Consider the following 27547-nt stretch of genomic DNA (forward strand, 5'->3'; position numbering starts at 1 on the left):
CTTCTCACGGTCCGAATCTGCCTCTCCCAGACGTCGCCCATGTGACTGGAAGCAGGTGGGTTCATGACAAAGTTACATCCTAGCTCTTTCACAAGTTCTCGCTCCATCCCTTTCATTAATTCTTGGAATTCATTGCGTGCTCCCACAAAGTTTGTGCCTTGATCACATTGAAGCTGGCTTACATTGCCTCTTATGGCAATAAAACAGAGCAACGCATTCAGGAGGGCATCAGTGGAAAGGTCATCCAGTACCTCAATGTGGATGGCACGTGAACACATGCAGGTGAATAGAAGCCCATATCTCTTCAGGTCTTTTCTTCCATCTTTAACATAAAATGGTCCGAAGCAGTCCATACCACTATAGGTAAATGGAGGGGTAGCTTCCATCCTCTCTGGTGGAAGGTCGGCCATTTTTTGTTCTTGATTACACTCTCTGAGCTTCCTGCATTTGATGCACTTGAAAATGAGTGATGACACTTCACTACTACACCCCAGGATCCAAATCCCACTGGAGCCCAGTTCATTGATGGTCATTCCACGACCCTGATGCTTCACCTTCTCATGGTAATGCTTTATCAACAATCGAGACACATGATGTCCTTTGGGGAGGATAGCTTGGTATTTGACATGAGGATGGAGTGTTGCTTGTGTCAATCTACCTCCCACCCTCAGGATATCTTGGCTGTCCATGAAAGGGTTCAAATTGTGCAGTTCGGTTGACTTGCTCCTTTGTACCTCTTTCTTTAGTTTAAGAGCCTTGATGTCATCCCTGAACGCTTCTTCTTGAACTGCATGGATTATGAATTGTTCAGCATCCATTCTTTCTTCAAGTGTCGTAGCTTCATTGGATCTTGTTATAAGACCTTTCACCTCCTTTGCAAGGCGCTTAAGTCTTGCTATGGCTCTTACGAGTCTCCTCCAATCTCCAAACGAGGCTCATCCCATCCTACCTTGTCTTGGCACATCCTTTGTAGAATCTGTTTACCTTTCAAAATGATAGGTGCCACAAATCCAAGAGGATCAAAAATTGAGGCCACTGTAGACAGTATTCCTCTTCTGGTAAAAGGATGCTCTTTTACCCTCACTCTGAACTGGAACTTATCTGAGCTAATGCACCATTGGACCCCGAGAGCCCGTTCCATCTTGTGCTCACCCAAGGCTATGTCCAGGTAAGCTGCAACTTCTGCAAGTTCTTGCTTTGGGATTGTGGCAAGAACCTTCTTGTTGTTGGTAATGAATTTGTGTTAGCGGAGTTTACCGGTGTTGCAGAGGTCTCTTGCCTCTCTAACAAGGTCGATAACTTCTTCTTCACTGTCCAAACTTGTTAATCCATCGTCAACATAAAAGTTGCGCTGTATAAACCTCACTGTAGCTTCACTAAACTTGCCTTCTCCTTCTGCAGCCAGGTGTTTGAGCCCAAAGTTTGCGCATCCAGGTGACGATGCAGCACCAAACAAGTGCACCCTCATGCGGAACACTGACGGTGGAGCTTCCATATTTCCTTTTTCCCACCACAGAAATCTGAGGTAGTCTTGGTCCCTTGGTGCAACATGAAATTGATGGAACATCCGCTCTACATCACACATGATGGCTATTTGTCCCTTGCGGAAACGACACAAAACCCCTACAAGGGTATTTGTAAGGTCTGGCCCAGTGAGTAGAAGCTCATTCAGTGATGTATTCTGAATAGGAGCAATCAAATACCACACGAATCTTTCCTGGCTTTTGGGGGTGGTAAACCCCATGGTGAGGGATATACCACGTGCTCTGATTGGTTACCTCTGGTTCTGGAACCTTTTCAGCATCAGCTCTTGCTATTAGGTCTTCCATAAAGGCCACATAATCCTTGTGATATTGCTTATCTTTCTTGAGACGTTTTCCCAGACATCTGAGTCTATGTTCTGCGCACACTTTATTGTTTGGCAGACTTGGCCTCTCTTCCTTGAAAGGCAATGGCATTTCGTAATGCCCATTTGCCTTTTGCTTGATTCCTTCTTTCAGCGTCACCAAGAACTAGCATACAACTAGCATATCAAGTAAAGCATACACTAAAACTTCCTTGTCTGGTTCAGTTGTCGTAGAGACATAGACTGGAACAATAGATGAAGTATGGGTGCTGCTCTTCTCTTGAACAACTCGGTTAGAGGTAGCTTGCTGTATTTCAATTGATTCAGACTGTTGATTCTCGTCACGTTGTTCTTGGTTTTTCTTCCCACGATCTTGATGTAGGCAGGTAGGGTGGCATTTTCCACATAAGTCACACACACTCCTGGATGTACAAGCTCTGGAGTTATGGACAATCCTAAGGCAGCCAAAACATAATTTCTCCATTTGTACAAACTTAACTCTTTCTTCAACTGTTTTTTCCCTAAGCTTGAAACACCTATGGAGAGTATGGCCTTTCTTCTGGCAAAACATGCAAGTGATGCTTGTTTTCTCACTTGTATTAGTGGTGAAAGTCTTAGCACTTAAGTTTTGATTTCGTTGATACTTGAACTGTTTTCGTTCTGTTGGCCTTGATTTTTCTTGGTCAGTTGGCTTCACTGCATATAATGATGTAATGGGGTTGCATGCAATTCGAGCCTCCATGTTGAGAAATCTCACGAAGTATCTGAAGTCAGAGAACATTTTGTGTCCATCTTGATAAATCGTGGCTTCTCTGTTCCAGCGTGAGCTCAACCAATCCGGGAGCTTGACAGTAATCCTTTGGTTTACCAAACAGTCGTTGAGAGTTTGTAGACCTTGAACATATGGCATCGCTGCTTCCACACTGCTCAGGAAATCAACCAACTCACGAAGATTTTCGCTGTCCTTGGGGCCAATTTTATGCCATGCATGTATCTTGTCACGATATGACTTGGCAACTATGAATGGATTACCAAATCGGTCTTCAAGTATGTCCCAGGCAGCACGATAAGCTATTTCTGTTCCTACAAGGAAATGGCCTTCAATAGCTCTCTTGGCTGAGCCACCAACATAGCTGCGCAGAAAGAAGAGCTTTTCTTGAGTTAGCAGGTTCTTACGATCAATCAGAGTAACAAAGGAAAGCTTCCAATCATTGTACTTGAGAGGATCTCCTTTGAAAACTTCAGGTTCTGGAATCGGAACTCGATTAGCTGTGATTGCTTCAGCTAGAGTTCTTACAATGTCATTGGAAGCTTCATGAGAGGTTAAAAATGCTTGAGTGGTTGGGGTTTGTTGCATAAGTGGAAGTGCAGTTGGGGTGATGACTTGACTTATAGGGACTTGAGAAAATGTCGTTGGCTGTGGAACAGAACATGAGGTGTACATCGAGGGATATAGGAGAGGATTTTTAATGGCTGCGACCTCATGTGGGTGATGGACTTGACTGGGCTTGGCTTGTTGCACAGGAAGAGCTTGGGAGACTGGTCCTTGAGAGGAGGGAAAAATGGATCTATTAAAGGGTTAAGTGCAAGTGGTGAATCGACAGATTCTGAATAAACCTGCAGTCTTGCTTGAGATGCAACATGCCTTTTAAGTTCTTCTAGCCGTTCTACTTCTCTTTTTTTCCTTTCCAGCTTCACTTTTCTATCAGCACTTTCTGCTATGAACTGAGCTCTTTTTTAGCACTCTCTGCTTCAATTTCCCTTTCTTTAGCTTCTCTTTCAGCCTTCAAGATTTGATCTTCAACCTCAAGTCTTTGAATTTCTTCTTTCTGCTGATGTTGTGCATTTGTTATCTTTATCACTTGTTGTGTAGCCACAACTTCAGCTGCCGCTTGTTTTGCATTAAGGGACATGATCGAAGAATGTCTGGATACTTTGGAAGAAGCCTTTGAGTTAGCGGTTTGAGCTGAAGAAACATCAGACACTGTGCTATCAAACACTGACTTAACATCAGGCCAAGATATGGCTTCTGAATCATCACCACTGCGGAAATGTTGAACATTTGTATTTGCAATCCTAATGAATGCCTGACATGTGTCATTCATTTTCCGAATGTCAGGTTCAGGACTTGAAATGGCTCTTATTTTGAGGTAAGTATTGTCTATGTCAACTTGGATGGTATTGATTGCATTTACAACCTCATCAATCAGATCATCAGCATCATTATTCTTAATGGACCGTTTTAAGCCATTGATGTGATACTTCCATCTTCTATAGATCTTTACAAAACTCACATTTAGATCCGTCAATTTGTCATCTAGCAGAGCCTTTCCCTTTTCAGTGAGCCTTTGAGTGCGTCCAGATTTCCTTATTACAGGTGGCAGTTGTGTGTCATCCGCACCAACCTGAGATTGGGTGTCCTGCACTGTCTTCAACTTGCTCATCAGCGTCAGCTTGCTGTGATAGGGTAGTCTGCTCTGCGTCACTATCTTCTTGAAGGTCTCCATGAATGAGCTTTTCACTTGGAAGAAAAGTGTTTTCTTTCGAATGTGCCATATTAAATTACAGAGTTTTAAATGAGTTGAAATTTGAATAAATGTATTATGTTCTCTAATGTGTGCAAAAAGGAAATAACATATGTAAAAAAATTAGATGTAAATATAAATCTCTTTGATCACCTTAGCTTAACCTTTGAATACTGCTCACCAAACACTACAGTAAATATACCACACTTCAATAAATGAGTAATAAAAAGCAATTAAAGTGTAAAAAATTATTAAAACTCTTGCCACAGTATAAATATGAAACTCACTTGTATGAACAATACTTTGTTATTAACTTAAAAATCTTAGATTCAACTGGGAGAATGTTCAATTTACTTATATACTTAGTTTTTTGTTTCTTACTAGAAAATCAATTGCAGGGGAAAAAAGAATGTCCACTGCTCCTCTAAGAAAAAAACACAAAATAAATGTCCGTAGGCTATAATGGCAGTACTTGCGCTACTTTAAAGACACTCTTCTCGACGTGCTTGCTTGTGTAGCCTTGTCCGCTTGCCCCTTGGATTCACACGAACAGTACACGTGGACTCTCCTTTACGGCATGTGGCCTGCAACTAGTTCGTTTTCATCCGTTCGAAGTCTTCACCGACGCAGAAGTGTTCTACTATGCCGCCCATTGATCGAATGCGAGACTCCGGTTCTTTTTACTGATGTTTATTAACACCGTAGAACTAAAAGTTCAGATAAACAAACAAAAGACAACATAAAACATTGCAATCATTGCATGGATAACATGGCTTCACACTGAAGCTAAAGAATACAGAAAAATACTGACCACCTTAGCCTGCTTCTCAACCAACGGCAGAGTCATTCCCCAGAAGGAATCTTCACAAAACACCATGCAAAAATTAAGTAACAATAAAGAAATAACTAGAAGATAACATCACCGACACATGTGCGCGTTTACCTCTTGTCTGTAGCTCACTGCGCAGCAGACCTTCCTTCCGGTTTTACTCATGTCAAAATAAAAGTACGTATTTTAAAATAAATACAGAAAAAACACGGCTGCATTTACAGTAGCCAATTGCTGCAGTTCTACCTTCAACAACTTAAGTCTCTGTAAAATTAAGCAAACCACAGTGTATGAGTATAAAGCAAATGCTGAGTAAAGCAAAAGGCTATAACTTTGAAGATTGTTTAATCAAATCCAATGTGTAGCAACCGTTAAAACATGTGAATTGTGCAATGTTCAAAAGATTAATAGTAAAAAATTAGATTAAAAAGTTTGTCGAGACAACCTTTAAGTTGGCTTGTGAAAGTTTGGACCAGAAAGTTTGAAGAAGGTTAAAGTAGTATGAAGTTTAAATTAGTTTAAAGTTTAAAGTAGTTTGAAGTAGTTTAAAGTTTTAAATAGTTTAAAGAAAGAAAGATAGATTACTTAGAAAGAAAGAAAGTTTAGTTAGAAAGAAAGAGTAGTTAGAAAGAAAGATTAGTTTGAAAAAAGAAAGAAAGACTAGTTAGAAAGAAAGAAAGATTAGTTAGAAAGAAAGAAAGATTAGTTAGAAACAGTGATGGGAATAACGGCGTTATAAATAAACGGCGTTACCAACGGCGTTATCTTTTACAGTAATGAGTAATCAAACGAATTACTGTTTCCCTCGTTACAACGCAGTTACCGTTACTGACAAAAAATGAGGCGTTACTATAATTGAACTCATTGAAGCGGTTTTAATCCGAGTATGCTCTCTCTCTCCGCCATAGGACCTGCAAAGTTGTTTCTCTAGTGTGTGTGTGTTTATGAGGCGCCGGAATGGACAAAAGCGAAGCGAACGCCGCGAGCGCGCTCAACAATGCGCGAGAAAGACCGAGTGTGTCCGAGAGCGCGCTCAACAGTTGCGCAAGAGAGACCGAGTGTGTCCGAGAGCGTGCTCAACAGTTGCGCAAGAGAGACCGAGGGTATTTATTTAGTTAGCATTATATAGTTTGTATATAGTCGAGCATTATATAGTTTGTTTATAAATAAATGACAAATTTCAGCATTAGAATAATCTCTATAGCCTATTGGTATCATCTACAATGTTTTAATTAATTTACATGGTTATACAAATAAAATCTAAAAAAATAACCTGCAGGGAACGTTCTGGGAAAAAAACCCCGAAAATAACCTGCAGGGAACATTCCCAGAAAACATCTTTGTTTGACATTATTGCAAACAATTGCGGCAAACATGCCTAGAATTTGGCTTAAATAACCTCTGATGATGACGTCCTCTGTAGGTTATAAAAATAACCCCCAAAATATTATACTTTATCATTATCATTTTTGGGAAATTGTTCAGTATTATATTGAGAGAGCACTTCATGTTAAACTGTTTACTTTTGTGAGGAAGAAAATACTTAGGCTACAGTATGTCTACTAGTTGTGAAGTTGTGTAACAGTTTTATCGTTTTAATATACACTACAAAGAGTATGTATAATTTTTATTATTATTTATTCATTTTTGGTACATTTCTTAAGAAGCATTATTTATTTTTAAACTTATTTGTTGGCCAGCTGTGGTCTGTGCGATATTAAGTATAAACCATCTATTATGTTTTATTGTTCTACTATAGTAATGATAATATTTAGAATAAAATATTGAATTTAATAGGTGTCTCTCACATTGTCCCACAGCAACATTAAAATAGTGTAGATTAGTGTTCAATTTTTTATAATAATAATTTATTCTATTAAGTATCCATTTCATTCATTTAACATATTTAATACTGGGGGCATCCAAGTTATTTGACATAGGCCTATTTGAACATTCTTTTAAAAAGTAGCGCAATAGTTACTTTCTCTGGTAATTAGTTACTTTTATATCAATGTAACTCAGTTACTAACTCAGTTACTATTTGTGAGAAGTAACTAGTAACTATAAATAATTACTTTTTTTAAGTAACATGCCCAACACTGGTTAGAAATAAAGACATATAGATTAGTTAGAAAGAAAGAAAGAAAGATTAGTTAGAAAGAAAAAAGATTTGTTAGAAAGAAAGATTAGTTAGAAAGAAAGAATGAAAGATTAGTTAGAAAGAAAGAAAGATTAGTTAAAAAGAAAGAAAGATTAGTTAAAAAGAAAGAAAGATTAGTTAGAAAGAAAAAAAGATTTGTTAGAAAGATTGGTTAGAAAAAAAGAAAGATTAGTTTGAAATAAAGAAAGATTAGTTAAAAAGAAATAAAGAAAGATTAGTTAGAAAGAAAGAAAGATAGATTAGGTAGAAATAAAGAAAGATTAGGTAGAAATAAAGAAAGATTAGTTAGAAAGAAAGAAAGAAAGAAAGATTAGTAAAAAAATAAAGAGAAATATTAGATAGAAAAAAGAAAGAAAGATTAGTTAGAAAGAAAAAAAGATTATTTAGAAAGAAATAACAAAGATTAGTTAGAAAGATAGATAGATTAGTTAGAAAGAAGGAAAGATTTATTAGTTAGAAAGAAAGATAGATTAGTTAGAAAGAAAGAAAGATAGATTAGTTAGAAAGAAAGAAAGATTAATTAGAAAGAAAGATTAGTTAGAAAGAAAGATAGATTAGTTAGAAAAAAAGAAAGAAAGGAAGATTAGTTTGAAAGAAATATTTATTAGAAAGAAAGAAAGAAAGAAAGAAAAGAGAGATAGATAAGTTTATTTGTAAAAAAGGCCCCCTTGTGGCCACTAAGCGTCAGACACTTTACTGTGACTTTCTCTCTCCAACTGGAAGACGCTTCGCTTCACCTGGACTCTTAGCCAATCACAAGTTGATTCAGGATCGCTGCGCGCGAGTATTATTCTGTCAGAGGCTTTGCCAGTAGTGTACGCGAACCGCACGGACTTACAACCCGCCTTGATTCAACTGCTTTATTCTGTGTGCGTCTTTACAAGTAGGAATCTGTATTTTGTTGTTGTTTTACTGTCATTGCAAAGGCTAGATTGGTAGTGTTATGTCTGTTTAGTGTTGCTAAATGTAAGTTCAGGCTTTCCTGCTCGGCCAGGCCTCGTGTCGTGATGCTTTCTATTGATGTATAAGTTGCCACTTGGGCATTAGTCTTTGGTTATACATTGTGAAATACCGGTTAAACACTTTCTGTGCATAGTTTGTAAGCTATCGGCGATATTTGCCTTCAATCCAGTTAATCGGTTATAGGGCGTGCGCCTCCCGCATGTACACTTGTCATCACGTGACACCACTTGGGGCGGCCTGGTGTAGTTATTTATGTGACCTGCAGAGGGAGCCATTGTATTGTGAATGGTTTATCCTTTCTCATTGTTACAATTGTAGTTGTTTAGATCCACAGAATAGCCTTTTTCATTCTGTTAATCCTAGTTTCGGTTATGTTAAATTATTATTGTATTTTATTCCTGCTATATTATTAGAATAGGATACAGTTGATACAAATAGAGGTTGTTGCATGATAATCATTCATTTGCATTCAACTAATTATGTTTGTTTATTTCTTCTATTTGTTTCAGAACCACACACACATGTCAATGTACATATTCAATCAGGCAGTTGTAAATTCAATAAATACTTCCAATGAAGAAATCTTGTGTGAGTCTGATCGATCACCCGCTGTGAGCTCTATCTAACGATCCACAAACTTTCTAAATCAAAGAAGCCAGTCCTCTTCTGCACATTATTAGTACATTGAATGGTAGTTTAACTGAGTCTAGGGCTTCAGCCAGTTTAGATTTGAGTTTTTGTGAACTACTGGGCCACCGTAGCCTTGGCTCAATTTGAACATTCTGCAATGAAAGTCTATGGGATTTTTAATGTTTTTAATATTAATTTTTAAGAAAACTGAAAGTCAAATCAGTTAGAAAAGATACCGTAACTTGAGTCAAAACAGTCTGAGTCTCTGAGCTGAATTTGGAGTATGTAGAGTTAAAGCTCTAGGAGTAGTAAGTCAGATTTCTTTTGTTAAGAAGAAAAATAAGAAAAAGAGGAAGTTTAAATAGGATTTCAGTAAGTTGGCAAGCCAATTTAATAAATCATGTATCCAAACAAGGCAAACTGCCTTCTGCATCTTGGTAAAAACACAACTTCCCAGTGGCGCAATGAGATGAGTGATAGGCTTCTGACACAGAGATAGTGGGTTCGAGCCCCATATTATACAACTTCAGATGATTGTGTAATGTTATGTAATTTGGAGCCAATTGCTGCAGTTCTACCTTCAACAACTTAAGTCTCTGTAAAATTAAGCAAACCACAGTAGGGATGGCGAAAACTAAAAATTTTCTTGACCGACCACCGAGCCTCATTAGCCGGTTGAAACCGGTTAACCGATTAGTTTAAAATATCCAACGCTATTTGAAAAACAGCCATTTCGAGCCGCGCCTGCAATTTCGCAACTCTGTCGCAACATCTCTCTGTCTCCTGCTCACACACACACACACACACACACACACACACACACACACACACACACACACACACACACACACACACTGCCCCGGCGCCGCGCGTCCACTCACGTCACTTTTTTAAAATCCCCTACAGCGCGAAACATGAGTCCCGCAAACGCGGCGCCGAGGAGCTTGTATGTAATCGGAGGAAAAGGCTCTTTAGTTTTGAAATGGTTTGGGTACAAGGTGATCGCGTTGAAAATAAAGTCGTTAGTCTAGCGTTAGAAGCTCATTTGAAACATTGCAGCGGCTCATTTAAGAAAATGACAGCTCCGAAGAGACTCCGCTTTAGTTTGAGGTAACGTTAGTCCTAACAATAATAAAGAAAGATGATGATCATCATCACCTTATCTGTTACCACTGAAATGTAGATGTAATGTATTTCTACAGTATTACTACTGTATTTAAGCACTGTATCACACAAGTTGCAACTTACTGTGTCATTCTTTTTGGTGAAATGGTCCCATACACTACTTTTCTTTGCCGCTTCATCTTGTCGTCTGCCCTGGCTCTAAGCTCCCGTGTTTTAGCCTGTAGCCTTTACTTTTCGCAAACCTTGTGAGCGCGCGAACCCAAACGCTGTGACCTCGCGCCAAATGTTTTTATTGTTTTTTTAAGTACAAACAGGCGAGCTATGAAAAATTGAGTGTGAGGGATTTGTTCACTTCACACAAAAATATCTTGGAATGAGATGGCTAACTGTAGTAGCGTTTAGTACACTGTCTATAATAGCTTTATTTAGAGATCACTTTTTTTTAACCGACTACCAACAACTTTGATCGGTTAACGTTGAGACGGTCAACCATCGGTCAAACGGTCATCGGTTAGCATCCCTAAACCACAGTGTATAAGTGTAAAGCAAGAGGCTATAACTTTGAAGATTGTTTAATCAAATCCAAAGTGTAGCAAGCGTTAAAACATGTGAATTGTGCAATGGTCAAAAGATTCCTAGTAAAAAAACTAGATTAAAAAGTTTGTCGAGAAAACCCTTAAGTTGGCTAGTGAAAGTTTGGACCAGAAAGTTTGAAGAAGGTTAAAGTAGTTTAAAGTACTTTGAAGTAGTTTAAAGTTTTAAATAGTTTAAAGTCAGGGGCGGTTTCTTCATTAGGGCGATTGGGCGACGCACCACCAAAGTGTGAAAGGGAGGGACTTTTTCAATCACATTCACAATCTCATTCAACCACAGAGTTACGCTAGCCGTCACTGTGCCTCTGGATATAGTCCAATCAGCGTCATGTCACGTTCTGTGGAGTACCGCCTCTTTTTGGGCGATTTCACTCTGGCTGAGAATCGTCCAGAGTGTTCCCATAGACTTACATTCAAAGATGTTTTTTTTCGAACTGCAGGCACTGCATTGCATTCTCTATGGGTTCCGGGAGGGCTCGCACTAACGTGCTTACGCCATCATACGTATCCTTAACTTGTGCAGCGATTGGTGGGAACAAACATACACTATTAAAAATCTTTAAGATTAAGTGACAAATAGTATTTGAAAACAATTTTGAATTTGAACAACAATGAAAAAATGAAACACTACTATAATATCTTTATCAAATGTGATTAAAAAAATAAAAATAAAAAAGAGAACGAGAGCGAGAGAGTCTGTTGGGACGTCTCGAGTGTTGAGGCCAGTTGAACTTGAGCAACGTCATGGCGAATGCAGTTAAATCTATCTAAGATCTAGGAGGGCCTTGGGAGTAGAAGACAAGCAGAGGCTGTCTAAAGAGGTATTTATTGCTGACCATTTAAATACTCGAGTGTTGGAAAATCTCACTTTGTTTTTACAAACAGTTTAGGAAAGGATGGTAGCAGTCTTTTTTACTCCTAGCATTGTACTTTGAAATTTGTACATTCCATTCGAACACCAACACAATCTTTATCCTACACGTCAACGATTCAGTCAACAATATTATTTCTTTAATAAAAGAAACTATCTGAGTGGATTGAAAATACATTTACTGGTCAAAAACCCTTGTCAAACTCCATTTGAGCTTGAGTTTTGGTAAAATGTTAATTAACGTAATAACATGCCTGCTTTCAATGAGAGAGTAATTGATCACTTTGCTACTTTGAAAGAGAGAAGAGCAAAATTTCAGTATAAGTAAGCAGTGTATTAAGCGAGTAATGTGATGTAAGCAGTGTAATAGTAGTGAGTATAGAAACAAACAAGGAGATTTATTGTAAGAGTCATTTTATTTTTCATTAATATTAAAGTAGTGAAGTTGCTGCCTTTACATGCTTAAGCTGTTAATTTATCCATTGCATGGGTGGACCTTATCCTTATCAATCATCCAACATTTGCCCCCCCTGATGGATTTTGCAGGAGCCTAGATAGATAGATAAGTTTATTAGTACATTGAATGGTATTTTAATTGAGTCTAGGGGTTCAGCCAGTTTAGATTTGAGTTTTTGTGCACTACTGGGCCACCGTAGCCTTGGCTCAATTTGAACATTCTGCAATGAAAGTCTATGGGATTTTCAAGGTTTTTAATATTCATTTTTAAGAAATCTGAAAGTTAAATTAGTTAGAAAAGATATAGCAACTCGAGTCAGAACAGTCTGAGTGTCTGAGCCGAGTTTGGAGTATGTAGAGTTAAAGCTTTAGGAGGAATTAGAGTCAGATTTTTTTTTGTTAAAAAGAAAAAGAAAAGAAGAAGAAGTTTAAATAGGATTTCAGTAAGTTGGGTCTCACAAGCCAACTTAATAAATCATGTATCCAAACAAGCCAAACAACCATACGAGCTTGGCCCCGTGAGGCTGCTTGCAGCTTTAATTAGGGGCCAAGCCCCGAAGGGGCTGAGCCACCTATTGTATCTGTTAGTTTTATTATTAGGGGCCAAGCCCCGAAGGGGCTGAGGCACCTATTGTATCTGTTAGTTTTCTTCTTAGTAGTAAATAGCCTATACTACCTGTCAAAATGATTGATTGACAGATGGGCGTGTCTATCTTTTGATCTTCCCCCACCCCTTCCGGTTCCTCCCCTTCCTTTCCCGCCCCTTGTCCCGCCCCTTCCGGTTCCGCCCCTTCCTGTTACCTTTGACCTAGTTCCACCCCTTCCTGTTACCTTTGACCTAGTTCCGCCCCTTCCGGTTAAACTTTCTGTCAAAATGATGGATGTGTGACAGTTAGTTTGATCGTTTGAAGTTCGTTTGATCAAGAAAAGGGGAGGTATTGGCCTTTGATGTTAACATAAGTTTTGATGTTACAGTTACAAAGTGATGTGACAGTTAGTTTGAGATGCATTGGCTTTGATGGTGACAGTTAGTTTGAGTTGTATTGGCTTTGATGGTGACAGTTAGCTTGATCGTTTGAAGTTGGTGTTTTGGTCATCGCCCCTGCATTCCTGAGCAGCAGCATGTATAAATGGGTCAGCCGTGAAAGTGATAAGAAAAAATGGTGGAAGTTAATCTGTTCTGTAAAAGAATATAAAATAAAACCTCACACAAAAAGTTTAAAATAAATGTAGAACTATTCACTGAACCAAGCATTTCAGTTTAAATAAAATGGTGAAAGTTTATCTGTTCTTTAAAAGAATATAAAATAAAATCTCACACAAAAATTTTGAATAAAATGGAGCCACAAAAATATTGCAAACAATCCAATGTATGAATGATATCACACTGTCTCAAAAAAATAGAGAGCGAGCGTCTATGTATGTGTGTGTGTGTGTGTGTGCGTGTGTGTGTGTGTGTGTCAAAGCAGGAATTCACCTCCCTCCGCATTGTTGAGGACCTTGGAAGTTAATCTCACACAGAAGTTGAAAAAGCATTATGTTCATTTAAATGAAATGATAATAAAATTTACATTTAGTCATTCACAAATATTTGACACTGACTCAAGTTGAAAAACCATGCTGTTCAATTAAAAGTATATAAATTAAACAAAAATAAAATCATCTTACTGTTTCACCATGGTTGAAAAAAACCCACAAGTGTTTCCCCTGAAGTCTTTTCTCTCTGTCACACCAGCGTGTGGCTGGCCTGATATCTGTTTTTGTGACACGTTCCTGAGCCCATTGAAAAGCATTGTGTTCCTTTAAAAGTGTATAATTTAAAATAATAATCATATATACAATAAATAATTTACTAATTGTTGTTCATTTAAAATCTTACTAAATTAATGAAGTTGAAAATCATGCCGTTCATTAAAAAATCTTACTAAATTACTGAAGTTGAAAAGCATTCTGTTCATTTAAAATAAATATTTTACAAATTTACTGTACCAATTATGTTAGATTTAGATAAAAAATAAAATCATCTTACATTTTCACCAGGGTTGAAGTAGCTCCTATCACATAGATGTCCATATTGACCATTTAAAGTTGAAAAGAACCCCAGAGTATTTCTCTCTTTCTCTCTCTCTCACACCAGCGTTTGACAGTCAGAGGGGTGTGTTCAGTGATCAGAATGAGACTGTGAATGTTTTGCTAAATTTATTTCATAGTGTATAAGCATTAAAAGTTTGAAATAGATCTTTTTAAAAATATGATTTTAATTAAATTCAATGGATTCATAAAAAACAAATATGCTATATCAATGGTCTCTGGGGAAAACTTGACTATATTTTTTTATTTATCAGGGTGCATGTAAAGAACTTTGAAATTTGCGGCTCTCACAAGTTATCTCACACATTGTGTGAAATGTTTAATAATTCCTCAAGTAGTATCTGAGAGAAAATCCCCACATAGGCCTATCTGTAGTGAGAGAGCAACAATGAAGACTTTTAGAATCTGTGATGCCTCAGGCCGAACCCCATTGATAGCCTGCTTATAAGCTCCTTCCGATCACCAGCACATCTTCAGAGAAATACGTTACTTTACAATAATGTTAGCTTCAGGATATATGGGTGACAGAGCAGATGAGCCTCTGTGCACCATGTAATGTTAGTCTGCTAACACCTTTCCAGAGCAAAAGTTTTGTTTGTACTAAATTTATTTCAAAGCATAATCGTAAAAGTTTAAATATCTTTTAAAAATGAAAAGATTGTTTAAATGAAATCTTTATAGTTTTAATACATTCATATCTTTTAGAAGATTACTGTAATGATTTTTGTTTAACGGTGACCAAAAGTATAATTGTTATTAATATAGCCATAATGATTTTAATATAGCCATAATGATACCCCGTACACCTAAACACGACCATCACAGAAAACTGCATTTTTACATTGTTTTTTACATACTGTTCTGCACTCTCACACACTAAGTTGGTTCCATAAAATCAAATAAAGTATATAACTCAATGTATAATGACAAAATGTATTCAAACAATTTAACCTTAGTTTTAGCTAAATTAATATATATAAAAATTATATATATATATAATATAAAATATAAAAACTCCTTACATTTTCATAAAACTGAAGAAGTAGTAGAAACTAACAATAAAAAAAACAAATAGTTTAAGATGTCATAAACAAAAACCCTCCCAGATCCTTCAGGGATAAACTATAGGGTGAGATGAAGCTTCACACCCTCACAGAGACGAGAGGAGTGATAGGCCAGATGAGCCTCTGGGGTCACAATGCCCCAGCATATGCAAAGTTAGTCTGCTTTCCACTGTTTTATTCATATTAAACTCATTTAAAATCATAATCTTAAAATTTTAAATGAAATCTATTCAAATTAAAAGACCGTTTAAATAAAATCTGTAAAGTTTTATTAAAATCGTATCTTCTATTTATCTTCTACTTCATGATATAAATGAATTTCATAAATTTAAGGTATTATTTTTTTACTAAACATGTTTGTTCAAAAAATAAAATAATTTTTTTTATAAATCAAGAACTGTGCTTTGGCGTCTTAGATCTTATTTCAAACAGTCTTTTTGTCCATGCGACATGAAACATGGTGTCACAATGTTTTTGTTGTTTTAAAAGAAATCCCAGGACTCTACATTGCTCTTATTTAGATTAAGTTGTATCATTTAGAAAATCACCACACGTTCAGAGACGCGATGTGCCTCTGTGGTCCATGAGTAATAAGTAAAGTTTGTCTTGAGCGAATATTTAATTTTACTCTTCTTAATTCAAAGCATGATCTTACTTTTTCTACGGTAGCTATGATCTATTGTACGTATAAGATCATTTCTACTTTTCTTGTATCTCCTGAACTATCCTTATTCATTGTGGAAACACACAGGGGTGAACCCCTTTACTGAGAGTTTACTATCGGTTATCTACTCAAAATATATGTAGAATTTTAAAATGTTAGCCTTTGTTGATGCGACAGGCCACATGAACAGACTTTGGAGAGAGATGATGATACTTAACCGGGAAGCATGCCCTTTGACCTCCTCGATTTTCTAGGCTTTTTGTCAAATACCCTACAACTTAGTCCTTAATGGTACGCTGTGTAGGAATTTCTCCCAGCTAGCGGTGATATTGTATTTAGCATTCAAACGCATAGTGCTCTCTAGCGTCTCGCTTTTTCAAATGCGTGTTGCAACTGCGGTAGCCGTTATGTGCCAAGAAGCTATGACAACACGTCTTCCAATAGCACTTCATCGAGTGTAACTATACATGTTCTACTGTTATGCTGCCTATATAATGAATTACACAACCACGGAATGAAAAAGCCTGTAATTTAGACCATAACATCGACTTACCTGTCGAGAAGAAAGCAGACAACTTCTCCTTCATTAGCTCTATCCACCTGGGAAAAGCTATCCCCATATTTACCCTCGTTTTGAATTTGCCGGACACGTCCCCCCTTTAAATGAATTTGTATGCTTTATCACGGCTACGAGGATTGCATTATGAAGTACTGTGTAGTGCAACCTTTCAAGCACCTCTCACTGACCGCTTCAGATGGTTTCAGTCAGCCGGCTCTGAACGAAAAGGTTGGCTAGTTGAGCTAGGCTAGTGCTCTGCTATTATAGTTCAAGATGGCGGAACGACATGGAGGCCTCCATGGACTTACCCGTACCATCTAAATAAAGATAAGAAATTCTTTGCTTACGAGGATAAGTCAGTTCGTTGGCAAAGGTAATTTTACACCAATGAGAAAATATTTATGAATAAAGACATTGATTTTAGTTAATAAAATACTTTATAAAAAACTACCATAAGTTTAATTTCAGATGTGTAAATTACAAAACTCAATTTTCAACCGAGTGAATCTACGCATGAGAGATCTTCAGAAGTCATAACTTCAAACCAAAAGATTAAAAACCAAAGATTAAGCTAAATGACACTAGGTTCCAGCGTACCCCCCAAAATCAAATACTGTTTTACACTTTTCAAAGTATAATCTAGCTTTAAAGTTAGAATAAAAAAGTTAAAATCATGCATATCTACATACGTGTTGTGTTCTGACACAAGGCCATTAGCTGATTCTTTTTGTTTTATAAATTTACTTTACTTATTTCTACAATTATCAGCCTGATACATATGTACTTAATACACAATGAAACAAGATAATCATGCTACCAATTACGTCTGACACAATGTTTTTTAAGAAAAGTAGTGTTTTAAAATGCAACTAAACCAGATGATTTTTCTTTTGACAAACCTACATAAATGCATGTCGATTACTAAGTTTCAGGCATAGTGCAAACATGCAATGTTCGAGAAAGTGTAATCTTTGCGAGGTCTCACCCACAAACACAAAACTTTGTGTTGGGTGATACGGGCATAGCTTTACTAAAGGAAAATATTATGGAAGTAATTTTCAAACCGTAATTATTTTACATTTATATTTTATTAATATTATGGTTTCATGTTGATTTAAAGTATTTGTTATTAATTAATACCTTTATTTTTATCTAACACTTCAATATCCAGCACAAAATTTTGTTCAAAAATTGCTCTCTGACCCCAAATAATTAGATAATGTAATGTTCACAAGCTACAGTTAGATATTCTCCTGCATAGTATGTGAGTAAATAGTAGTGCTTAAATCTTTGGCTCTATTTTGTCACACCGTAGCGATGCAAAGTACCATTATCTAGCCTATGGACTAACTTTATACGGTAATGCAAAAGACCAAATCACTAAGAAAGGAGGGTTGAAAAGCACTGTTTATAATAAATAGACAAAAGTTTGCAAATTATGGTTTTATCACTATTCAGATAGCTAGCCGATGTCGCTGTTTCACATGTTGGACCGTATGTATTTTAGGTGAAGACTTTTCTTTGAGAGCCGTCAGCATTCAGTGTTTATAGGAATAAATGACCGTTAATAATTTAAGTGATTCCATTTCTGTTTGAGAACTAAATTGATACTTTGTTTAGTGCAACCTTCCCTCTATCTATGTTGTGGAATCACACAAAGTATTAACATGCTGCAAGTATTACTTACTTAAGTATTAACGCGAAAAGTAAGCGCATGCTGTTTTACACTTAAACTATTACAACAGAATCACACCTGACGATTGCATTGAGAGACGCATAATCATTAAAGCTCGAGGCTGTTAAACAAAGTTCGGTAAAACCTGCAGATAACATTGCACAAAGTAAATTCCAGTGATCAACTTGCTAAAAAGTAAATACAACATGAGCCATACAGAAAAGCCACTTGTGATCAGTTTTGTAATTGACATTTTATATACTAGTCAATTAGGCCGTTTACATCTTGCTTCTTTTTGTTTTTGTACAGTTTGCAAAAATTATAGTCTCCGAGCGTGGTCAAACATATAGGAATTTATGAAAAACATGAACAGATATTTCTACATGAGATATTTCTTTTAGAATATCTTTCAGCTATGTCTACGAAACATCGACATGAAAGATGAGTATTGCTGTTTTTCTGCTACCTATAAAACTATTATACTTCAAACTCGTCTAGCTATTGCTCATTTCACAGCACAGTCGGTTATTTTTTTCTACGTGGCTAAACAACGGTTAAGCTAATGAATTACTGGCTATATTTTTACGTGAATGGCGGGATGATTCATTTTTTAATCCGTCTACACCGATACTTTGACACAAGAGTTTTAGGCCTGATCCAGAAAACAGACGGTAATCAGTAAGTTATGAAAACATGTGATAAGCAGTTTTGGCCTCATCAGCAGACGAAATGTTTTAATATATCGTAAATTTCAATTGTTAGATAAATTATATCCAACTATCAACAGTTATATGTGAAACACGCTCAGTCGCATTAGAGTTGGATTCTTGTTTATATTGAACATTGTTATAGAACCGCATGTTTAACAGTGCTAGTGTTCTTAAATTGTTTACCACGGTTTCATTTTTAACAACACTATCGCAACACTTATCGTATTGCCGGGTGTGATTGTAATGTTTTGTATGGTGTCTTCTTTACACTTTCACCCCATGGATATCTGTTTCCTACAGTTAGCTGTAGTGAACTCTAGGTCTTCTCTTTGTTTAAATACGACAGTATTCACATGAATTGGATTGATTTAATAAAATGATGGTTTAAACCACATTATTTTATTATACCATTTTTAAATAGCGCTTAAATGTATATTTTATATTTTAACCCTTTATGCGAATATAAAATAGGCCTACCGCACAAGGATCTCTGAAATATTTTTTTCGTGTAAAACATCTATGTAGATCCATCTATGTTTTTAAAAATACAAAGACATCTTTCTACCAGCGACCCTCAAAATCTGGGCATACAACAAAACACAGTGCATCCGTGTACGATGATTGATCAGAAAATTACTTTTGTTGCTTTGTTTGAAGAAACATTTTTTTTTTTAAACATTTGTTTATTGATTTTTTCAGTGACATAACAAAATCAAGAGGTAACAATTCGGGAATCAAAACAGTGTCCAATACAACTAACAAGAAATTAAAATAAAATAAAGAAATAAAATAAAAGATAAAAAACAACCCCCAAAAACAAATAAACAGAACAGAACAAAACAAAAAACACAAAAAGCAGTCACCCACTGCTAAATAAAAGCCCAATATGTTCACTTACAGATAGATAAATAAAAAACATCCCAGCATGCTAGAAATTTCAGAAGAAAAAACTCACAATTAGAAGACAATCAGGGTGGCTACTCTGGAATAGCTGTAAAAGTCAATCCCTCAACATGTGCAAAAAATGGACCCCAGGTTTTATTAAACTTTGCAAGAGAACCATGTATCGAGCACCTAACTTTCTCCAACTTCACGAACTGAAGGATGTCCCTGATCCAAGACGAGTGAGAAGGCGGTGCAGGAGACTTCCACCTCAATAAAATCAAACGTCTAGCCAATAAGGAGATAAAGGCTACAAAGTCATCTTTATATTTAGGAAGCTGCAACATAGGAGGCAAAACCCCAAACAAAGCGGTACATGCTGTTGGGTCAAATTGAACAAACAGAAACAGAACAGAAATAGAATTAAATATCTGCGTCCAAAAATGATGTAGTGAAGGGCAAGACCAGAACATATGGGCATGGGTAGCTGGAGCCTGACGACATCTAATGCACAAGGGATCGACATCATTATAGATTTTAGAAAGCCTAACTCGAGTGAGATGGGTACGATGTAGAATTTTGCACTGGGTCAAACCATGTCTAGCACAAATTGAAGAGGAGTGGACCCGACGCAAAATGGCCTCCCACAGATCCTCCGAGATCCCTTCCCCTAGATCCTCCTCCCATTTGGTTTTAATTTTATGCTGCGGGGTCAGCTGCAAAGAATAGATAAGATTGTATAAACATGAAATAGCACCCTTAATGGTAGGCAATGGGGTTAAAAAGGAGTTTTGGGAAGTTGGGGCCAAGATTGCGAAACTTCGAACTTGAAGATATCTAAAAAAATGCTGCCTAGGCAAATGGAATTTCTCGGAGAGTTGCTGGAAGGATGCAAATGTATCAGCAATATACAAGTCCCTAAATGCCTTGATGCCGTAGTCAGACCACAAAGAAAAGGCCCCATCGATTAAGGAAGGGTGAAAAACAGGGTTAGCTGATAAAGTTGCTAGAAAAGAGAAACTCTGTAGACCAAAATAGCGTCGAAATTGCTTCCAAATTTTAAAAGTGGATTTAACTAAGATATTATTGCAAAATGGGGTGGGAGAAAAGCTAAGAGGAGCGTGGACGAGAGCAGTCAACGAAGCAGGTTTAACAGAAAACAACTCCATACTCAGCCATGTAGGAGAAACTGGTGCCCCCTCCAGCGAAATCCAAAGCTGGATAAAACCTCAAGTTAGGAAGGGCCAAGCCCCCAAGGGTCTTAGGTCTCTGCAACAGCTCCTTTGGCAAACGAGGGACCTTCCTGTTCCAGATAAACTCAGTGATTGATTTGTCTAATTTGTGAAAAAAAGACTGAGGGAGAAAGATAGGTATGCACTGGAAGAGATAAGACAATTTGGGAAGGATATTCATCATATTCATCTAAAAACCTTTAAGCTGGCTATGATTAAACCGCTTGTTAAAAAAACGCAACTTGATCCTACAGAATTAGTCAATTACAGGCCGATCTCAAATCTACCTTTTCTGTCAAAGATACTAGAAAAGGCAGTATCCTCACAACTGTGTTCCTTTCTTAAAAGAAATGGTATCTGCGAGGATTTCCAGTCAGGATTTAGACCGCACCATAGCACTGAGATAGCTCTCATTAGAGTCACAAATGATTTGCTCTTATCATCCAAACGTGGTTGTATCTCTCTATTAGTGTTACTTGATCTTAGTGCTGCATTTGACACCATTGACCACAACATTCTCTTAAATAGACTAGAAAACTATGTTGGCATTAGTGGAATTGCATTAGAATGGTTTAAATCATATTTATCTGACCGCTATCAGTTTGTAGCAGTAAATGAAGAGATGTCTTATCGATCACAAGTTCAGTATGGCGTACCACAAGGCTCAGTACTAGGACCACTGCTGTTCACTCTGTACATGCTACCTTTAGGAGATATCATTAGGAAACATGGAATTAGCTTTCACTGTTATGCTGATGATACTCAGCTCTATATTTCTTCCAAACCTAACGAAACTCACCAATTCACAAAATTATCGGAATGCATAGTATATATCAAAAATTGGATGACTAGTAATTTCCTACTACTAAATTCTGAAAAAACAGAGATTCAAATTATTGGACAAAAAACTTCCACACGTAATAACCTAGAATACCGTCTAACACTTGATGGCTGCTCTGTTAAGTCTTCGTCGTCAGTTAGGAACCTGGGTGTGCTCTTTGATACCAATCTTTCATTTGAAAGTCATGTGTCTAGTGTCTGTAAAACCGCATTTTTCCATCTTAAAAATATATCTAAGTTACGTCATATGCTCTCATTGACAAATGCGGAACAACTAGTTCATGCGTTCATGACATCAAGGCTAGATTATTGTAATGCTCTACTGGGTGGTTGCCCTGCACGCTTAATAAACAAACTACAGCTAGTTCAAAACGCAGGCGCTAGAGTTCTTACCAGAACCAGGAAGTACGACCATATTAGCCCGGTTCTGTCAACACTGCATTGGCTCCCTATTAAACATCGTATAAATTTTAAAATATTGCTGATTACTTACAAAGCACTAAATGGTTTAGCTCCCCAGTACTTGAGCGAGCTCTTAACGCATTATAGTCCTTCACGTCTATTGCAATCTCAAAACTCCGGCCAGTTGATAATACCTACAATATATAAATCGACTGCTGGCGGTAGAACCTTTTCCTATTTAGCACCAAAACTTTGGGTAATTTTAGTGTCTTTGTTTATCCAGAGGTTTTCCCGCAGCCTGCTGGATCCAGGCCGTTTCCAGATCTGACGAAGGACTTTCGCCTGGACCTGATGACAATGCAGTGCTGAAGTGCCAACTACCCTCTCCTTATGGAGGATCCCTATACCACTCTACAGATAAAGCGTTGTGGAATTTTTCGGTTCGTGTACCTACCCAAAGTGATAAGATAAAATAAAAATTCTGCATCAAAATTTATAGACAAGTAGTTTGTTTAGGCATGGTTTGTAAGGTATTACAAACCTGCGGACATATATTCAAACGCATATAACTATAGAATCAATTCTTAATGCGCATGTGAAAGCCATCAGCGTCTATCACAGGTTCACGTTTAAAGTCTGTTTAGAGAGAACGGTGTCGTCTTAGCGGCCCCTAATTTAATAACAAATGATCATTTAGACGGAAGTGAATCAATCAAAACTAACTTTAGCTGGAAAATTTTTTTTTCAAGAGCCACTATAAAACCAAAACAATCTCTGTTACCTAAAATTATATGTTTATCTCTGTAAAGCTGCTTTGAAACAATCTACATTGTTAAAAGTGCTATATAAATGAGGATGACTTGACTTGACTTAACCGAATTGACCCTGGCCATTAGGGAAAGAGGCAACAGTGACCACCGTTGAAAGTCCATCCGTATCTGAACTAACAAAGGGGCAAAATTATAATCAAACAAATCTTTAAATCGGTCACAAATCCGGATACCAAGGTATTTAAAGCCAAATGGAACTATTTTGAATGGGAAACCCTGAGCAGCATTCTGGGCACCTTGATTTAAAGGAAACAGCTCACTCTTGTCCAAATTTAGTTTATAGCCTGAAATCTGACCAAATGAACTAAGGATGTCAAGAGCAGCTGGAACTGAGATAGAGAGATTGGACACTTATAGTAATAAGTCATCGGCATAGAGGGAGACCTTCTGTTCGAAACCATATCTTGTAATTCCAGTGATGCGTGGCTCTAGACGAAGCGCAATAGCCAGAGGTTCAATAGCAACCGCAAATAAAAGAGGACTCAGAGGACAGCCTTGACGAGTGGATCGATGCAAAGGGAAATACTCTGAATGGGTGTCATTAGTTCTGACTGAAGCCATAGGGGATGAATAGAGCAACTTAATCAAAGAAATGAACTCTTGGCCAAAACCAAATTTCTCCAAAGCGAAGAAAAGGTAGTTCCACTCCACTCTGTCAAAAGCCTTCTCCGCGTCTAATGAGATTATGGCTTCCGGCCCCATTGACGTAGAAGGATTATAAACAACATTGAGAAGTCGTCTGAGATTAAAGAACCCATGTCTGTTCTGGACAAAACCTGTCTGATCAGGAGAAATTATTAAAGGCAAAACTGATTCCAGTCGCATAGCTAATAATTTTGACAGAAGTTTTACATCTACAGATAAACGACTAATTGGGCGATAACTTGAGCAGGACAGAGGGTCCTTATTCTTTTTTAAGAGTAATGATATAGATGCCTGATTTAGAGTCTGAGGTAATTTAGAAAGAGTAAGAGATTCATTGAACATTTCTATTAAAACTGGTGCTAATTTGTCAAAAAAGGTCTTGTAAAACTCCATTGGAAAACCATCCGGTCCTGGACATTTTCCAGACTGCATAGAAAATGTTGCCCGTTTTAAGTCATCTATGGTGATTGGGCCCTCTAACTGCTCAGCAATATCAGCATCTACCTTAACCAACTCCAGTGAGTCAAAAAAACTATCCAGGGCAGACAGATCAGACCCAACCTCAGAAGTATATAAAGAAGAGTAAAACTGTTTAAACTGATCATTATTTTTTTTAGGATCGGTAGTGACGCCAGAAGGAGTATTAATTTGTGAAATCTGCTGAGAGGAGGAAGCCTGTCGAAGCTGATGGGCCAAAAGTTTGGTCGCCTTATCCCCGGATTCATAATAACAATATTTAGCCTTAAATAAGAGCTCCTCAACCTCTTTAGTAGAGAGAACATCAAACTCAGCCTGAAGAGAGAGACGATCCTTATATATGTTAGGGGATGGGGAGGACGCATAGATATTATCAAGCTGGGAGATTCATAACCTCAATTCCTTTAATTTTTTTTTCCTTTGTTTGTTTTCATAGCTGCTGTATGAAATAATTTCACCTCTAATGTATGCTTTCAAAGTCTCCCAAAGAAGGGAGGCCCAGGAGTACTGTTGGTAGTAAGAAAAAAGTCAATTTGATTAGAAACAAACTTAACAAAATCCTCATTAGATAGCAGGCGCGTATTGAAACGCCAGGGGGGGCAGGTACTTTCGCGCTCCTGTATAAATAACTCCAGTGTGGTCGGGGCATGATCTGATATTAGAATAGTATCATAAGAGATTGAACAGAATGCAGAAAGCGGTTGTCCAGGAGAAAATAATCAATACGAGAAAAGGAGTGATGTACATGAGAGAAAAAAGAATATATTTTACCAGACGGATTAAGAAAGCGCCATGGATCAGAGACCGAGAACTCATCCATAAAGGATAAAATGGTCTTAGAAGACTTTGAGGGCACACCTGGTCTAGTAGAAGAACGATCTAATAACGGATTAAGCCAACAGTTGAAGTCACCCCCCATAATAAGTAGATGTGTGGACTAGGGATGCAACGATTACAGATTTTGTAAGTACGATTATTGTCTGAGAATTAATCACGATTTAACGATTATCACGATTATTATGCATCAATTAATTTCACAAAACTATATGTATAATATCACATGAACACTCAACACTAGATTTTAATGTGTTATTTGCCACAACACAGTACAAAATTATAAAATGACAAACGATAATCAATCTCTTCCTTTGGAATTATAGAGAAGTGCTTTGTAAACATCCAGCATTTTTCTTTTAAAAATAACAAATTAAGTCAATGGCTGCAGGGCTATTTGATTGAAAAAGATCACAAGATGATTAAGTGTTTAGTTTGTTCTAAATTTATTTTCAACCTGAGGTAGAAAACTTGATAACATGAAAACAATATCTTGTTGGTATTTGACTTAAAAACAAATAAAGGGATAATAAATCCCAATGAAAATAAGAATAAACAAAGTAGTTGGCTCTATTGAATTAAATGTAAGCTAAATATTAACTATGTATTTCTTTTAAAAAGAAAACAAATATAGTCCAAATGTTATCCACTCCAATATTTTTGTACTTATTTTAATACTCTTTTTAATTATTAATCCAAATTTTACACGCGCCTTTAGAAAATCAACTATTATAATCTCATTATTTTGGTTTGTTTGTTTGAAGTTTAAGTAAAAATTATAGAAAGAAACTGAGAACATCTCTCATGCTTTGTTATTAATAACTGAAATGCAGTTAATTGGTAGTCCTAGAAGTCTACACGGCCCTGATCTTATGTTAGTGTTTTACACCGGGCATATTAAAACTACAAAGCCTAACATTTACAGGAGAAAGCAATAGGATATTAAGTTAAATGTTCACTGACTGAAAATCTTGAGAGCACGTCACTTCTGTTTTCCACAGACTTGCGTAACCAAAACATTCCGCTGTTTTTTTGTTGTTGTTTTTTTGCACTGAAAGCTGAAAGTTGCACGCCACGTTCTCCTTTTTCCAAAGCGCTAGGGCGGTTGCGCTCCGTCCGGAGGCTTCTGTTGTTGCTGTGTTGGTTCTTGTCACTTGCCCTAAGGTGCGCTTGCGGCATTATGAAAAGTAGAGATGTTTTTATCTCGATGCGGCGCGCACGCGCTTGGAAAAAAACGAGCGCGTCGCTTCCCTTATAAGCGCGCATGCTGCGCGCCTACATTTGAAATAACGAACTTGAGCACGCAAAAGACGCGATCTGTGAACAGGCCCTTAAGGCGTTTTTTCGGTGGAAATAGAGCATCGCTGCTAGTCCCTCTGCCATAGTGGTTGAACACGGCATTAAGCTAGTGCACCGCTGGTGTAACCTTGTTTTCGTTTGGTGCAAAAGTTCCGTTCCGTGCAGAACACTTGGTGTAGCATAGTCTTTACGATTAATTAACCGTGACGTTTTAAAGCGCGGTTAATTGTGAAATCCGGTAATCGCTGCATCCCTAGTGTGGACATGTCAGGTAATTTGGCGATCAATTGAGTGAAAAAATTTTCATCATCCCAGTTTGGACCATACACATTAGCCAGAATCACAGAATTACTATATAGCTTACCCGTTACAAACAAAACCTTCCATTGGGGTCAGCTATCACATTAGAGCACACAAAAGGAACCGATTTGTGAATCAAAATTGCAACACCCCTAGATTTACAATTAAAACTAGAATGAAAAACTTGACTGACCCACCTCCCCTTTAATCTGAAATGGCTGGAAGATTTTAAGTGAGTTTCTTGAAGGAAAACAATATGGGCTCCTAATTGTTGAAGATGGTGAAGAACTTTGCTACGTTTAATAGGCTGATTTAGACCATTACAATTCCAGCTAACAAATTTGAGTCCTGTCCCTGATTGACGAGGCATCCTAGACTGCTGCATGCCAGTCAAGTATTAGTGTACACTGCAGCATAGAATGTATAACAGTCACAGAAATAAATTAAAACATGGGTGACCTGACTAAACAAAACACAAAATACACAATGAGAGAAAAAGGGAAAACTCCTCACACCCCCACCCACCACCCCACGAGCTGAAGCGTCTTCCCAAATAAGACGCGCGCAAATCCCACAAACTACCAAAAACATCCTAACACGCTCCGTTAACAGCACAAACCAGTAGTGCTCATGCGAGTTTGTAATAAAGCATAAAAAAAATAAACAAACACAGTAGCAAAATATGAAAAGTGACTCAAGTCCAAGTGACACGAACTTTTACAGGACAGCTTCAGAAACTGGGTTAAATTAACCCCCAGTTTATCAAACGAACTGCCAGCCGCTTTCAAACTGTAGCCCCAGAAGAGACACCAGACTTTAAGTTCACCTTGACAAAGTCCATCGCAGTGGCTGGGTCCTCAAAGGTGTGTGTAACTCCACTGGGAAGAGTGATCTTTAAAGTCGCGGGAAACCTCAATCCAAACTTCACTCCAGAACACGAATGTAACAGACGTTTAACGTCCGTGAATGCAGTGCGTTTCTTCGCAACTGACGAAGTGTAGTCAGGAAAGAGAAACAGTTTCTTGCCTTGATGGAGAAGAGGAG

This window comes from Siphateles boraxobius, unplaced genomic scaffold, assembly GCF_051911475.1.
Source record: "Siphateles boraxobius isolate OS27281-9 unplaced genomic scaffold, OSU_SipBor_1 12, whole genome shotgun sequence".
In the NCBI taxonomy this organism is placed as follows: Eukaryota; Metazoa; Chordata; class Actinopteri; order Cypriniformes; family Leuciscidae; genus Siphateles; species Siphateles boraxobius.